The following is a 12,795-nucleotide window of genomic DNA, read 5'->3' as shown; positions in this document are numbered from 1 at the left end:
CTACCATCTACAAACATCATCCAGTGACAAAGGGCTAAGTGGCATGACAAGTTTATAAAAAAGAAGATGTTTCAGAAAGGTGATTGGGCTCTACTATATGATTCACGATTCAAAGACTTCAAGGGGAAGCTCTGCACCAGGTGGCTAGGTCCTTATGAGGTAGATACAATCTTTGACAATGGGACCGTGAGATTAGTTACCATAGACAATACGAAAGTGCCATTGCTTACCAATGGGCATCGTCTTCGGTTATATCATAAATGAGTCTCAAAGGATTCATTTGTTAACATTGTCTTAGAATTTTATCTCCACATTATGAGAGCAAGGGAAAACTATCCTGTGCTGTAAAATTATTAAATTCCAATAAGTGTAGCAGCTGAAAACCAACTTTTGTTGGTAGCTGATACACCAAAAAAGAGAAAAATAATAAAAGGAAAAAAAATTAAAGAAAATAAAAAAGTAAATAAATAAATCTGCCCATGAAAACCTCTTGTGGGGCGCAGGTAGATAAGTGTACCAGCTGAAAACCACTTTGTGGCGGATGATACACATTTTGCTTTTAATAAGTTCTGTAATAGCATGGCATTTATGATATATAACAACATGCTTGTTACAAGCCCGTTTTTTTATGTAGGCACAAAATTGTAATGCCCTCAAAGGAATACATTGTTATAATAAAGTATTGTTGCAAACATTATTCAAACATCATGGAGAAATTATTTTGTTGTTACATCTGTAACAATCGGTCCGATGAAGATAGTTATCACGTGAACCCAGTTGCAGCATTCTACTTCAATAATCACCATCACCAGCACTCCGTTGTCAGCATCAATCAAATCACCCTCCGGTAAGTCATTCGAAAAAGGAATATTGTTTCTTTCTTTATTTAGCAATTATAGAAGTTATTACATCATTTTGTTTTGACGATCGAGGACGGCTTTTGAATTTAAGTTGGCGGGGGGTGACAAATCATTTTGTGATCCATGACATAACTCAGTTTAAAGTGGCAATACCAATTAATCATTACCACCCTGCATGATTGATTACCTCATTAATTCTAATTGTATCCAAGTCATATTTTTACACCTTTGAATTAATGATGAAATGATAACCCGCATTGCACAACTTTCCAACTTGATATCCTTTCCTATCGCCTTGATATCCGCCCTGACGTAGCTCTGCACCCTCATTGCACAAACTTTTCAGAAATTGTGACAGTAAATAGGCACAAATTCATAAGTGATTGTGAAGGTTCCATAATAGTGAAGGATGGGGGGAGCAGCAGTAAGGCATGAACTAGATTCCACCGAGGCTTTGGAAAAATTCCCAGAAGCATATCAAATCTTCAGAGAAGCAGGGTGGATCGAATTCTTCGAGTGACTCAGGGGGTTGGATTAAAATGTTTCTCTGGAATTTGCTCAAAATTTGAACAAGAATTGAACAAAGTTTAGAGGCCTAAGACTAGAGATTATAGAATAAGTAATTGCCAGAGTAACAACACTTCAACACGAAGGGAAGAGATGGTTCAATCGAAAAATTAATGACCCAACTCTCAAATTTGAATTCTTGCAGGGATGAGAACAATTGGTTAAGAAGGGAAGAGGAGTTGACCACCTTTCCCTTCCTCAGCCATGGGATGATGTTTCCCTGTTCATTATTAAGTACATTACATGTGAGGGGCTTTGGATGATAGTCTTCAACTATCATTTTTCGTTTCTAAGCCATCTTCGACATGAGAAATTGGTTAATCTTCCCTATTTCATGTTGGAAAATTTGAAACATATGACTGTAGTGGAAAAGGTGGCCTCACATCCAGAGAGATGCATTACCAATCATGGTCTCATAAATTTGATTGTGATGGAAGCTCTAGAGTAGCAAGGAAGAAGTTGGCAAAGTTTTATCAGTGAAAATCTTACAGATGCTCTGGGGGAAGCTGATACAACTAAGGAGCAGGGGAAATCTTCGAGAGTTAGAGTCAAGAAAAGTTCACTTGAGAAACTGGTGGGTGGTAGGATACTGAAGAAAATGTTGAAGGTTGTTTCTCAACCAGACCCCTTGCCACCAAAGAAGAAACCATAGCCCTCACCACCAAAGAAGAATGCAGAACCCTCACCATCAAAGAAGAAGCCAAAACCATCACCACCATCCAAGAAGAGACCAGGCGAGCAAGAAGAACAAAAGGAGAAGCAAAAGAAGAGGAAACAAACCAAGCAGGAAGATGCTTCTTCACCTGGTAAGGACGAAACCCAAACCTTGTTGCTTAAAATTGAGAAATTAGAAGAAAAAATAAGAAATTAAAGCAACAATTAGGAGGTAGAAAAATGAAAACGAAGGTTCTGGGTCTCAATACATTAGTTGAGGTTGTTGATAAGTTAGGATCAGAAACCACCCAGGGGCCTTTATGTATAGCATGTGCAGAGGGTTTGGCAACAACAGGGTATAAAATTTGTGTTGCAGACACCATCTCAGAAGGAACCCAAACGAAACCACAGGAGGCTGACACACATGAACCCATTGACAATGCTACTAATACACAAGAACCACCAGTTGAAATTGAGCATGCCATGAATTTTAACCTAGAAACTGACACACAAGAACCTGTCAACGATGTTGTTGATACACAAGAACTAGCAGTTGAGACAAAGGTTTTTAAGGAAGAAGAAGTGAGAGTTGTTCCACAAGAACCTATCAATGAAGCTGTTGATACACAAGAACTGGCATCTAAGGCAGAGCAGCTCAAAACACGAGATGTTGTTACACCTTCTACTGCTATTAAACAAGAAATTTCACAGGACCCTGAAGCAGGGTGGCATTTAAAAAACTTTTGTTGGTATCAGAACTACAGAATTGGAAGCAATTGACACTTTCCTTGAAAAAGGGAATGATTTATGTGGAAGAACATCATAAGGTTATTCATAACCTTAAGGATCAGTGGGCTGAGGAATTGCTGACAGAAAAGTTGATAAAGTGGGAAACGAGGAAAGTTGAGATGGAGAAGGAAAAATAGAGACAAAAACTACAACAAGAGGTCAAGAGGATGACTGAAGAGAAAAGTAAAATGTATGAGTTAACCCTAAACCTTTTGGTTTGTTGGTCACCATAACCATCCTACCCGATCTTCTTGTGGGAAAAATTTATTTTTTCCAATTGAAATCTATTTATGAGAATAAACCCTACGAGAGAAATTCCACTAAAACTTTTCTAGAGGTATTTCACTCATGCGATTTCGATGAGCAGAGTTTGTTATGCGAACTCTTTTTACATAATATATTTGTTGAGCATTCTAGTTTACAAATGGTTGTAAATATCACCTCCTATGTTGGATATTTGCAGCTATGGGCTTTCATATCTTTTATGATAAATCAAATTGATTGGCACCTTGCCACAAAATCATCTACTATGAATGAAGAAAAGGAAACCTTGATGGTAAGATCAGAACCTGGTATGGCCACTACTATGAGGTGGGAATTCAAGAAGTTTCTTAGTAACCTTGGCATGATAGAACAATTGTCCCTCTACAGGAGAAGGATTGATTGGTTTTGTTTTAATATTCATGAACAATTGAAAAGTAGACCATTGGTCGAGAGCCTGAAACGGTGGGAAGCTTGTAGTGACACATTATAAGCAGGGGATCCCTTTAGATACTCCAATTTCGTGATTGTTGTTACTCAAGTCCCTGAATATGTATGAATTGTCAAAATGATGGTAGCTTTTTAGATGGGGCTCAAATTCAAGTTTCATTTGATTTGACTACCTATTGAGAAATACTAACCTCACTTCCACCTGAACATATACAATGAATGTTCCTGGACAACACAACTTGTGTCTATTTAGCGGTATAGGAAATTCGACGAAGACACTACTGGTGCCTATGATTTCACAAGACTGCATCAACAACATGCCAGTGTCACAATAGCTGAGGACCCTGAAGATTCCAAAGAGACTGCATGAGGACATGCAATGGCTTTAGTTGGGGGGAGATGTTGGGTGCAATATTTAAGGATATTTTAGGCATCCTTTCCCCCATTTTTGGCCATTTTCCCTCATTTGAACCTACAATCTCCCTAGTACAATGTCACTCCCTCTGATAAAGAAGCAATCTTTTCTTTGACGTATTATTATGCTATTTTATGCTAAGTATTGAATGAAACGATGCTTTCTTTGGGATGACTAACTAGGGTATCTTTGGAAGAGTTCTTCAGAATGTTTTTCTTTTAGGTATTTCCATAGCTACTGATAGCCATGGATGAATGATTGTTGCTATTCCTTGATGTTACATGGTTCGATTTGTTGTTACACCTCCGGTTTGTCATTTTCTGTTGTACATGGTTCGAGTTGCTATTACACCATGACTTTGTTGTTACACAGCGAATTGTCAATACTGTAGCTTCTATTTTCAAAGACAACTGTCAAGGGGCTGCATAAAGTAATTTCGTGCAGACAATTAAGAAGATCTGAGTAGTTACAATTGTGTCTAAACAAGAGTGGTGTAAACAAAAAAATATCTATGGAAACAACTTGTAACAATTTATATCTTTTTATTATTTATGTTAGCTTAATTAGCATGAGAATCATAGATTCTCATGATTGATTCGTTTTCCTAATTTTGGGACTTTGAAAAGACTTTATAAAAAGAGCTTAGTCTCATGTGAAGGGGGACGAACAAAACAAAGACAATACCGACATTTTGATCTTGTACTCTTCATCTATTTTGAATATAAGCATAACTAGTAATGTTAATGCAATTTATGTGTTGAATTCTTAACTAGGTTTTTGTTTTCTTCCTGCACTCTGCTAGGGAGGAAGGGCCCTCCTCTTTAGCAGGGATCACAATGTTGCTAGGATGTTTATTTCTTTCATGTGTTAAGTGTGGATTTCTTATTATCGTTATACATGTTCATTGTGGGATAGATACACTTCTACTTCCAATTTTATTGTGTGTTGTTACATAGATTAATTAATTCCATGATATTTAATTCTTGTTATATCTTTAGTTGATAGTGTATGGCGCGCCTACCTTTATTCTAAAGTTTTTATGAAGTATGGATTATTTCCTTGCTGAGTGTGTCTCATTTCTGTAGTCTGCTTTTTGATTCACGCAAGTTTGTATTTTCATTCTGCAAGAGTATTTTAATTTCCGCAAGCATGTTCAACGACATCTTTTATATTTTATGTGGTTGTTACATGTATCAGCACAGATAGTGCAAACACCTTTGAAATAAAAAGACCTACCCTAGCTGATAATTAATGATTGTGGTTTAGTTACTTTAAGAAGTGATACAACTTGAACTCACCAAAAAACTATGTTGGCACTTACTTGAGAGTAATTATATTTAGCATTCTTAAGTTGAAATTTTAAGATTCACAACCCTTCATGAGCACAACTTTTTATGGCAAGGTATCTTTGAGGTTAGGAGCAAGGGAAATCCTTCAAATTACAAGCCAAAACATCAACTTATGCAACACTAAAGGTCTTTGATGCTACTACAAATTATGCTTCATGAGTTTTATTGGAAAAAGTTCCTTTTTTTAGCTCATGGCCAATACAAATTTAGTGTAGTCGTCCATGTGAAGAAAATATTTTGCACTATTTATTTTTTTTTTGAAATATATTGAGAGTATGAAAACAATTTCTTCATTTTATCATAGGTTCACAATCTCCATTACAAAAGGAAAATAAACTTTTGGATTTTTTGGTCGAGACCTGGAGCGATGGTGCAACCCATGAAGACCTAGTCTTCTGCCTGCGCTTCAGCGCCCTAGGTCCCCCTGCCTCGTGGCCCTGGGCCCTCTGCCTTGCTGCATTTGTTCCTAAGCTCATTAGTTGAGAGCCTGCGCTTCTGTGTGGCTCGTTTGCTGCTGGGAGGAGCTTGTAAGCTAGGGTTCGCCCCCATGGAGGTACCGAGCTCGCCCCAGGCAGGCCCCTTCCCCTCCCCCCCCACCCATCCGCCTTCATCTGTCGAAGCCTTCTCTTGGCTCTTGGCTGGTTTGCTGCAGAAGAAAAAGAGTGAAGCAGCCAAGTTTGTCAAGAGGCTCGAGGATATTCCTGAAATCTCCCTGCCGCCAGAGACCCCGATCCAAGTCGCCCTGTCCTTGGCTAAGCAGGCCCTCGTTGGCCAGTTCACCAGACTATGGCCTTCTCCTAAGACCATTGAGAACTGGGTCAACAAGTACTAGGCTCCATTGATCAAGAATAGCGTCACTTCTTATTTCTCAGGACGATGGTTTTTCCTCTTCGAATTCACCTCTAAGGACGACAAGGATCTGATCTTCTAGAATGGCCTCTATTTCATAGGCCCTAAGGGCCTTTATCTCAACAAATGGACGTCGGATTTCAACCTTGTAGTCGACATTCCCACGGCTGTCCTGGTGTGGTTCAGGCTTCCAAACCTCCCAGTGCATTGTTGGAACTGGGACTCATTGAAGCACATCGGCAACGCCCTTGGGAAATTCATAGATCAGGCAAACAACAAAGATCAATATGACTGTGCCCAAATCTATGTAGAAGTAGACCTAGAGGTGGGACTTCCAAAAGCCATAAAAATCAAAGTAGGAAGCTAGACTCATTTTCATAAGCTAGATTATGAGTAGTTTCCATTCAAATGCTGAAAATGCCATGTCTACAGTTACTGCCCCAGAGGATGCCCATCTAATGCTGAACCAAATAAGGGTAAAGAAGAAGGTTGGAACCAGGTCAAGCGTGCCAAGAAAACCCAAAAGTATGTTGGTCCAAATGGAAGAGGCCCCCAGTAGGCCCCTCCTCAGCAACCCCCTTCCAGAATGGAGCAAGAAAATAAATTCGCCCCTCTAAGCTCGCAAATAGAGGAAACATAGGAAGCAGACATCCAAAAATCAACCCCCCTCGCAAAAGGTACCCCCTCTTCTCCCAAGGGGGCAAGCCTTGCTGAGAGCTCCAAAGGAAACACTGTAGAAGTCGAGGAAGTTGAGCAAGAATCTGAAGGCTCGGAGGAAGAAGGCGAAATAGGAGAATCCCAAGCTTCGATAAGGAGATCCACAAGAGGCCACAAAACAGATCGGGAAAAAAGAGAGCAGGAAACTTTCAAAGACAAGCTCCAAGGCAGCCAGCCAACTCTTGAGAAGCTATTAGCGTCAAAACCAAAGATGGCGAGAAACCAACCCCAAGGCTCCAAGGGAGCCAACCAGAAATACAAATGATGAAGATTGTCTCTTGGAACTGTAGAGGTATGGGGAGCAGAATCAAAGAAGAAGCCATCAGAAGTTTAATAAGGACAGAAGCTCCTAACATACTCCTCATCCAGGAGACCAAACTGCAGGACTCTGCCTTCCTTCAAGTAAGTAAGAAACTCTGGAATAAATGTGAGGCGAAAGCAATCTCAGCCCGAGGGGCTTCTGGTGGGTTGGGAACTCTCTGGAACGCTAGCAAATTCTGAGTCATTTCTGAGACCCTCAACTCTCGCTGGCTGTTCTTAAAATTGCAGCATTTAGACTCAAAACAGATTTTTAGTCTCTTCAACGTGTATGTCCCTGTGAACACTGGGGAAAAACGGCCTGTTGGGAATCCATAAGAAACCAAGCAGACCTCGTTAATCTTGAGAATATCATCATTTCCGGAGATCTAAATCTCACTCTCCTGTCAGCAGACAAGAGAGGAGACAGCATTGTTCGTGACTCGACAAGGGAATGGGCATAGGACCTTATGCAGGACTGGGATCTGATGGACATCAAGCCAATCTCTGGCAAGTACACTTGGACTAATGAAAGAATTGGCCCTGGTCACATCGCTGCCAAGTTGGACAGATTCTTTCTTCAAAGCTCTTTTCTTCTGCTTGGATTAGAGGCTAGGGTCCACATTCTCCCATGCAGGACTTCTGATCATAAACCCATCAAGCTGGAACTCATGTCCCAGCTTGATCTCGAACCTATTCCCTTCAGATTTAGCCCGCTTTGGGCTAAGGAATCCGACTTCATGCAATTAGTTAAGGGCATTTGGTTGCAGCCGGTCAAAGGCTCCCCATTTTTCGTCTGGGAGGAGAAGCTCAGAAGAGTGAAAAGGGCTTTGAAAAGTTGGGCCAAATCCCTGCCCAATCCAGCCAACAAAAGGAAAAAAATTCAACGCACACTGGAAATTCATCATCTCCAGGCTGAAAAAGCTGACATAACAAAAGAGATTCTAGATAAAGGAGCCTTGCTCCAGCAAAACTATCATAAGGCTTGTCTAGCTGAGGAAGAATACTGGAGGCTTAAGTCACGTAATATTTGGCTGAAAGCAGGGGACAGGAACTCTGCCTTCTTTCACAAACAAGCTCAGGTAAGGAAATGTACCAACTCCATTTCTGAAATCAAAGATGGCATTATCATTCACAAGGATAATGCAAACATCAAAAAAGTAGCCTCCCTTCAGTTTAGAAGTCTGTATAGTGAAGATATAAATCTGGATCAAAACTCTGATATGATGGACGTGGTCCCCTCCTTGATTACTGCTGAAATGAACCATCTCCTTGAAGCTAAAGTCACCAAGAACGAAGTCAAGGATGCCCTCTTTGCCATGGACCGAGACAAAGCCCCTGGGCCAAATGGATTCTCAGCCAGATTCCTCCAAATTTGCTGGTCGATTGTGGAAAAATATTTTTACAAAATGGTTCTAAAGTCCCAAGTTTTCCAGAAAATAGGAGGCAGCACGAACTTCACTTTTCTTGCTCTCATCCCCAAAGAGAAAGGAGCCAACTCCTTCAATAGGTTTCGCCCCATTTCGCTTTGAAATATTGGTTACAAATTGATTACCAAAGTAATCGCTAATAGATTGAAGCTCATCCTCCCCAAAATCATTTCGGAAAGCCGAGGCTTCATTCAAGGTAGACAGATGGTGGACAATTTCATTCTAGTCCAAGAGGCAATCCACTCAAGTCTGAGTCCCAATGAAAAAGGTATGGTTGTCAAACTTGATTTAGCAAATGCATTTGATCGAGTTAGGCACAATTTTCTGCTAAAAGTCTTACATAAGCTTGGATTTGGTGCGAAATTTATAAATTGGATTCAGGCTTGCATTTCGGAGCCTTGGATTGCCCCGTTAGTAAATGGAAAAGCTGCTGATTTTTTCAAAGCCATGAGAGGGCTCAGGCAGGGGTGCCCTCTCTCACCACTTCTTTTTGTTCTTCAAGCCTCAATCCTCAGTTTTTATTTAGACAAAAAAATGATGGATCAAGAAATTGCTGGGCTCTGCATAGCAAGAGGCGTTAAAAACATAAATCATGCCCTATTTGCGGATGACACCTTGTTATTGGGAGCTGCTTCTGTGCTCATGGCCTCCAGATTTAAAGGAGCTCTAGACGAATTTTGTATGGTCTCGAGAAGCAGTCTAAACAATGGCAAATGCCATATCTATTGCTGGAACACCACTCCCAACTTGCTCAACTCCATTTCCAAATCCTTTGGTTTCGCTGCCTCCTCTAATTGGACTTCCTTTAAGTACTTGGGCCTCCCTATTTTTCTCAAAAGAGCCTACAACAGAGATTGGCTCCCCCAATTGGAGAAATTCAAGAAAAAGTTGCTTGCTTGGGGCTTTTCCTAGCTTAACATTGCTGGTAAGTATGTTCTCATCAAATTTGTTCTTAACAGCCTTCCCTTATTTTAGTTTTCTGTCCTTCTTGCTCCCATTGGTATTCTCAGAAAAATGGAGGAGATCATTCAATTTTTTTTTCAAAAGGGGGGCAAGCAGAATGAGAAAAAGATTTCGCTAGTCAACTGGGAATCCATCTCCAAACCGTTGTTGGAAGGAGGATTGAATTTCAAAAATCTTGGCAACCATAATATTGCAATGGGAGCTAAATTAATCTGGAGAATTATTGCACCTAACCCTGGCTGGGCACAATTAGCTCTTTGGAAAAAACATTTCAAAGGCCAGCGCTCCCGCTGCCTAGATCATCCTCTGACACATCCAAATACGCCCTTTCTGAAGCTCTGTATCAAAGCCTTCCCTCTCATCAATGCTCATGCCTACTAGGTTCCCGGTAATGGAAAAAGGATCAACCTCTGGATAGACAGGATAATGAATAACGAGCCGTTGGGAGACTGTCGTTCACTTCAAGCGCTACGCAGATGGATGAACGAGGCTGGAATGCATTCCCTGTGGGACATTTCCGTCTGGAAGGATTCACGCTGGGCTGGATGGAATCTTCAAACGCCCCCAGAGTTGTTTATGGAGTGCGAGATCCTATTATCCAAGCTCCATGGCTTGGCTCCAACGCTGGCACGAAATCGTGACTCAAGAGGATGGGGTGCGTAGGCTGGTGGATACACTGTAGCTCATGGCTACGCCAAGCTGTGTGAGCGCCCTCATGTGGCCACGAACCCAGAGCCATGGAAAGGGATATGGCATTATCCCTCCTTGCCAAAAATCGACTTCTTCAACTAGCTGCTATGCCACTCCAAAATTTTGACTAATGATAATCTTCAGAAGCGAGGTTTCCACAGCCCTTCAAGGTGCAGCCTTTGTAAGGAAAACCAGGAAAGCGTAACTCACCTGATGCTTGAATGCACTTTCACAATGCATATTTGGACCGAGCTGCTGGGAACTTTGAGCTCTAGCTTCGCTTTGCCTTCCTCCATTCCTGATATTTTTGCTAAATGGCTGCAAAGGTAACCTGGTCCCCCACTAAAAAACAAAACTATTAGCGCTGCTTGGTCTACTCTCCCTAATATAATATGTTGGCAGGTTTGGCTTGAGTGAAATAAAAGGATCTTCATAAACTACGAACAGGATGCCAAGCTTGTGGTAGTTAAGATTAAATGCCAGTTAAAAGAGTGCCTGAGAGAGCATAAAGACGATTTAAGCCTAAGCCAGCAAGATATAAATTGGGGCTCTTCTCTTGATCTTCAGTTCCAAAAAATTGCAAATAGTATCTCCCTCCCCAAAGATTGGCAAATAAGGGCTACAACAAAAGAGTTCCAGGGATGGATTACAAATCATCCGAGACACTCTCTATTTTTTGATGGGGCTGCAAAGGGAAACCCTGGTAGAGCTGGCGCTGGAGGTGTCATATTGAATCCAGATGGCATAAGGATCCACAGTTTTGCCTGGGGTTTGGGCATCACTTCTAGCATTCAAGCTGAGGCTTTGGCTCTTTTCCAAGGTCTCAAGCTTTTGAAAGTGCTGAACATTAGGGAGGCTAATGTAATTGGGGATTCTCAGGTTATCATTAACACTATGGTGTCACATTCTAAGCCAACGGACCTAAGGCTTGCAAGGCTAATCTTCAGAATAACAGATCTTGGAGACTCATTCCAAAAATTGAATTTCTACCACGTGTTGAGAGCTAATAATAAGGAGGCGAACATTGAAGCCAACAAAGCAGCCCTTCTTCTAGCTGGAGCTTTGCTCAGAGGCGGACAAGAAACATGGGAACCAATTCCTTAATTTAGAGAGCTGTCATGTTTTACTGCCTATTGTTAAATCAGTATGTATGTATCCACAAACTTGGGAAAATCTCTGAAATTGATCACATAGTAGCAACTAAAAAGAGATGTGAGCTAAGCACAAATGACACGGCCTTGCAAGGTTGTGCGGTACTTGTGGAATTAAGCTCTCCTTTTGTAATCCGCTTTTTGGCATTAAGGCCAAGTATCTAATATATCCACTATCTGTTTCTGTCAAAAAAACAATCTCCATTACAATCCCCATCTTGCCATAGCTCTTGGGAAGACCATTGAAGATGTCATCATGTTATTAGACTCCTTTTTTGTCTATTTCAAACACAAGGGTTATTTCAACAAGATGTGCACAATTTTTTTATTGTTACTTCCATTCAGGATTTATAGCAGTAACATATGTGATGTACAACCAACACATTAGCTGATATCTATAACACGTTGTCTCATAAGGTTCCTCTCCAATGTTGTTGTCAACCATTCTAGATGGCGAAAAGGCTTAGATAACTTGAAGAAGAACAAGTTGAATAAATATTGGGCTCAGTACATCTATTGAATGATGTGCCCAATGATAAAGAGAATGAAGATATGCTTAGACACAGTCAAGTCACAAAATCAAATGTTATACAATATCCACAAAATCTTCTAAAGCCTTTGGGGAGAAAATCATGAAATCTTGAGAGGACAAACAATAGGAGCTTGGATAATAGGATTAGATTTAACATATTTTTATAAAATGATTAGTTGATTATTAAATGTCATATTTATTTATGTCATTTTTCTATTGTTGAGAAGGATAAAATACCACTTACACTTTTGGTCAAGATTTATCAATGAAGCAAAGTTTGGTATAAGCAATTTGGACATATAAATTTATGAAGTATAAAATTCATAGTAAATTTTATGGTTAATGGAATATGTAAGAAGTTCCATTCATTGTACATGTAAAATATAGTTGCTTGAAATCATCGCTAGGTTGCATTTGATTCAAGAAAAGTATGGAAGGCAAGTTAAAAAGTAAATTGTGATATTTATCAACCATGAGATATTGTGATATTTGTCCAAATGTTGTTGAACTCTATACTTACAAAGTCATAACTTATCTAGTTATTGTCTTTGCAAAGTTACAACTTAGGGTTAGCATTGGCACACTTTCATTGATACTATAATTTTAAGTATCTATTTCAGATATTATAATCTAAAAGTATCTATTTATAATAGGCATTGTCTATAGTGACAATTTCACCTAAACAATCATTTCTTGTCAAAATCTGGCCATTTTTTTCCCAAAAAATCTAACCTTGGGAGTGTTTGAATCAATTTTCTTATGCTAGAAATGGATTCAGCTCCATAAAAAACCCTTGGGGCACCTAAAATTCTGAAACTTGA

The sequence above is a fragment of the Pinus tabuliformis genome, chromosome 7 (assembly GCF_031772625.1).
Source record: "Pinus tabuliformis cultivar Carrire ecotype Pingquan chromosome 7, CPIR1, whole genome shotgun sequence".
NCBI lineage: Eukaryota > Viridiplantae > Streptophyta > Pinopsida > Pinales > Pinaceae > Pinus > Pinus tabuliformis.
This window is presented reverse-complemented; position numbering follows the sequence as displayed.